General features: G+C 33.8%; 1 pseudogene; it reads right to left on the minus strand.

Moving 5' to 3' along the window:
• Window positions 1-1,034: 1,034 nt before the first annotated feature.
• Window positions 1,035-4,981, minus strand: part of LOC127617514 (solute carrier family 2, facilitated glucose transporter member 9-like) — a 15,481-nt pseudogene continuing 11,534 nt past the window's right edge.

Below are 4,981 nucleotides of genomic sequence, written 5' to 3' on the forward strand. Positions count from 1 at the left end.
TTAAAAATAAAATGAATTCGAGGGATTTCAATACAGTGCTGTCCTTGCAAGTGCTGTAATTCCTCTTAAAATGAACTGGGAGAGTACAGCTGTGCGCACAATGGCCCGTTGAGATCCCATTTAACCAGTGACCTTGAGCTTGGTGTTTGAAGACTAACCAAACAGAAAGCTCGACACAATTCAGTTCCCAATTTCTCTTCTCAGAGCAGGAGACGCATATGATATCATTAGTCTGCGTTGGTGTCTTCTGGGGAGATCTGGAGAGGCTCACACAGATGGAGAGCACTGCCCAGGGGCTTGAGAAAAGATTCATACTTTAACACACTCACACAGGCCTGAGAGCACAGACAAATAAATATCCATAAGCAGATACAAATCTGAGACATACCTTAAACATGGTATTAAATAGTACTCTCCAAGGGCTGCTATATGGAGCACACTACTTGAAAGGTATGTCACAAGTGTGTATATCAGAATATGGATTGCCCTACAGATGTTTGTTATTCATAGGGGAAGGTGAGACACTCTTTCTCTTTAATTAAGCATTAAATCTGCTTCTTCAGAGAGTTAATGAAGCCCTACTCTGACTATGGCAGAAACCAATGGTGTCTGTACCCAGATCTTGCTTTGTAAGCTTTTTCAATAATGGATCACCACAGACTAATTTTTAATGCTTTTATTGGGTGTGTTATAAAGTTTTGAATAGTCTAAAAATTATTTTAGTACATGTGAAGTGTAATATAATTGTATATTACATAAACTTTTAATTTTGCACGATCACATTTTCCATATAAATTGCAATGAAACTAACATATAATACATATATTTACTTATTCTGGTGTTCTACATATTTTACATTCTTGCAGTCAACCATACATTATTTTTTACAGCTGTAGGAGTGTTCAAAATGTTTGTGAATGAAAAAACACACTTTCAGAAAAAAGTACATGATATGTGAAGTGTCATCACAAGTTTGATCTTAATGCATTCAAAGTGCTACAAGTCTCTGAGCAGGACACGTGGTACATTTGCACCTCAATGTTTCAACGTGAGCAAGTGATGACTGTGAGTATACTGTATAAACTGTCAACAACATTGATGACTATAAGGCCTATATAAATTAAAACAATGATCTCATAACACAAACATGATAAATAGAACAACATAATAGAACATGACACTAAGTTCTCAAAAAACAATATACATTATATGTTTATGGCATTGTTGTAAACACACACATTCTCTGAAAGCTCTAGGTGTTCCAAGCACCATTTCACAAACAGATTTCAGCACAGGTATTGTGCAATTTTGTTATAAGTCTCAACCTGATGGAAGGAATGGACCTTTTGCAGTCTTTTGGGCCCTTTGTGCAAGATATTAAGCCATTAATACAAGAGCTGCTTAGTCAGGCCTTTAACGTATGGATAAAAACCTATTTCATTCAGCCATTTGATCCAATTTCTTAAACTTCAAAAGGAGTTCTTTAGCTTCTTTGGAGATCAAGGACAGGAGGATGAACTATCAAATTCAAGTGAACCATTCTCAAGCGTGCCATATCAATTCATTTTCTTCAGTTTGAGCTGGTCTAGGTGGCCGAGGGCCTGGCTCTTTTCCACAGCTTCTTTAGTAGCAAACATCTGACTAATTTCTACAAACGTCTTATTTTTTGTCTCAGGAATAACAAAGAACATGTAAATGGCCACTGCTAGACACACACTACAGAACACTAAATAGCAATAGCCCAGCAGACTTCTGCAAATGAAAAATTAAACAGAACAGAAAATATTTTTTACCTTACTTTAATTAAATTAAGTTCATTGAATTTCAAAATGCTTCATTTTGACAAATGTTTTTCAATGTGCAAGGTAACCTAAAAACTCTACAAAATATATTTTACTCTATGTTGTGCACTTTTTGCTTTAAGTTAACCAGATCAGATTTAACTGCGTTAAATGGATACGATTCCTGCAGGAAAGGAAAGATGAAGCCGATAGTGAAGTTAGACATCCAGTTAAGAGACCCTCCCACTGTGTATGCAGCTGGACGATGTGATTGCTTGAAAAGCTCTGCTGTGATCAAGAATGGAACACCCGCTGGAAAAAAACACACCCATACAAATGGTATATTATAATATCATCTTTACACTGTGCTTGCTGTTACTTCTCATTTACTTGAGGACTACAACTCATAGAAACAGTGCAGTGAAACCAGTGCAATAAAACAAATTCACAACATCCTAATAAAAGGCATAATGTAAATGCATAATTATGAACACATAAATGCACAGCCATTTTAAATACATGCATGTATGCACTGCATTTCTGTAATGCAACAGTTCTTGGTGGGAGCAGGATAATAAACAGCTTTATGAAGAGCTCGTTATCTCAATATGCAGGAATCAGAGATTGTTCCACTGCTTAAGTTCTAATCCCTTTTGGTTACAAGTGAAAAATAAGGAGGCACAAGGTGTTATTTCAAATGTAATGAATTCAGGAACAAGCCAAGCGATGGCTTCATTATTTGTGCATGATAATTGCAGCAGGAGACATGCTGCAGTTAAATTGATAAGGAACTCTGCTTGTAATTCATTGTTCATGCAGGATTTTGTTTTAAAAAGCCATATTCATCATTGTTTATGAATAATGAGCCATAAAAATCCCAATTAAAGACGTAATTACACCGATTGAGAATGGGGCCTGGGAATGAATTATAGATTTTGGAGTGGGGTTGGATAATGCATCAACTCAGTAAAGCACTTGCATTCTCATTCATCACTGTAGCAGAGCTACTCCTCTCTGCTCTTGTTGTGTGAATAAACTGAGTCTGACACTTGTGTAGTACCAACAGAGCAAAAAACACACTTTAACTTTGAAACTTTATCTTTGAAACAATATCTTCTCCATTTCAACAATATTCATTTATTATCACTATATAAATATAATGTAGTTGAGTCATGATGCAACTGTTCAGTGTGCAAAATATCTGCACCCTGTTACTTGTTCTGTCTAAAAATTAACTCAAAATTACAAAAAAAAATAAATAAAAATAAAATGACTAAAAATTACACCACAAATATATTTTTACTATACTATATTTTTGTATAAAACAATAAACTCATGAAACATTGATACAGTCTAATGTGTGCTTACAATAAGAAAAACAATTTGTTAAAATATTACATAATATGAAAGCTAGTATTGCATATTATTCTGAAAATAAAACAATATTATTGCATAATATTCTGAAAAAAAAATTTGTAATTATATATTATGAATATATTGTTTTATGGATCAGAATATATAGTTAGATGCAAAATATGCAATGTTTCTTAATTCTATTAAAGGTATTATCAGCATTCGTATGAATAGATATACACACTTATTAGCATACATTAATCCAAGTGCAATCTGCAATATTTATTATGCACTTCAGAATTTGTAGTATCATAACTTGAATAATAAATACTTTCAAAACCTATCACCATTTTTTCTCTGAAAGTTTGAGAGACTTTGCATAATTCTGAACATATTAATTATGTAAAACATGCATATAAATTAAATAACATGTATTTTGGTAACACTTTACAATAAGGTTCCATTTGTTAACATTAGTTAACAACATTAGTTAACATGTACTAACAATGCACGATACTTATTAAACATTTGTTAGTTTCATTTTTTTATCAAATATTTTATCATATTTTTTAACACTAGTTAATGCACTTTGAACTAACATGAACTAACAATGAACAGTTTTATTCTTATTAACTAACATCAACAAAGATTAATAAATGCTTTAAAATATAATGTTATTTGTTTGTTCATGATACCTAATGCGTTAATTAATGTTTACAAATGGAAAATTATTGTAAAGTGTTACCTGTATTTCTTTATATGAATGGAACAAATAGTGTACACACTGTAATCAAGCTCACTGAAATAAAGAGTTCAAATTCTACCCCCAGGTGTCGCTATTTCACTATTTGAAGACATCATCTGGGAATTCAGGGTCAAAGAGTAGAGAACTACTCATCCAATTGAAGCAGTTCTCTACTCAATGTATCATGATTAAATGTGATGTAGCCATGTAGATCAGTTTAATAAACAGATGAAGTTAGGAAGAGCGTAGAGATTACCTGGCCCTATACAGAATCCAGCGATGATTCCAACCACACACCCCACACTCACATATTTCATGAAAGGCACATGTGTCTGTGTAAAGGTGAAGAAAGCATTATTGCTCATAGAAGGTTCCCACACTTTTTGACCAGTCAATTCCATGACCTTTCCAGTTGTTTGTAATTACTGGATAAGGATTTCTAGGGAGGCATTTTTAGAAATCATTTAAATTCACACTGATTTGCTAATGAATCATTCAGACCATTTTGTGAACTAGTGTGACCAATTCACTCACAAATCAGATATCACCATGGCAAACAAAACAAAACAAAACAAAAAACAAGCAACAACAACAAAAAAATGTAATAAAGAAAACTTCTCAGTTATCCAACTAATGTAGCCAAGAGTTTTTTCAACGGCCAGTGTAATTATTATAAGGAAGAGTTGAAGTTAGCTTTATTTTACTTACTTGAAGAATGAGAGATAGTGTTATCCCAGCACAACACATTCCCATGACACCAAAACCCCCGATTATCAATGGTCTGCGCCCCAGCCGCTCTATGGTGAACCACTGTAGAGAAATATGTTGTTACATGGGTATAATGTACACTTCATTTTTGATCCACTCAAATGAATTAGTAACCACTGAAGTGAAAGGATGGCTTTTGATGGTTTTGAAAGCGTAAAAGTGAAGCAGTGTTTTTTCATTAAGTGCTGCTAAAATTGAGAGCTAAAGCTGTGTGATTTTTACTTAAAGGAGGGTGCAGCTGACATAAGAATGAATAGCTGTAATTTTATAACCAATCTCTAGCCTTCCTCCCGTGTGCCATTCGCCTCCCAAGTGAAGACCAATTGACACTGAC

This window comes from Xyrauchen texanus, chromosome 24 (assembly GCF_025860055.1).
Source record: "Xyrauchen texanus isolate HMW12.3.18 chromosome 24, RBS_HiC_50CHRs, whole genome shotgun sequence".
NCBI classification, from domain to species: domain Eukaryota; kingdom Metazoa; phylum Chordata; class Actinopteri; order Cypriniformes; family Catostomidae; genus Xyrauchen; species Xyrauchen texanus.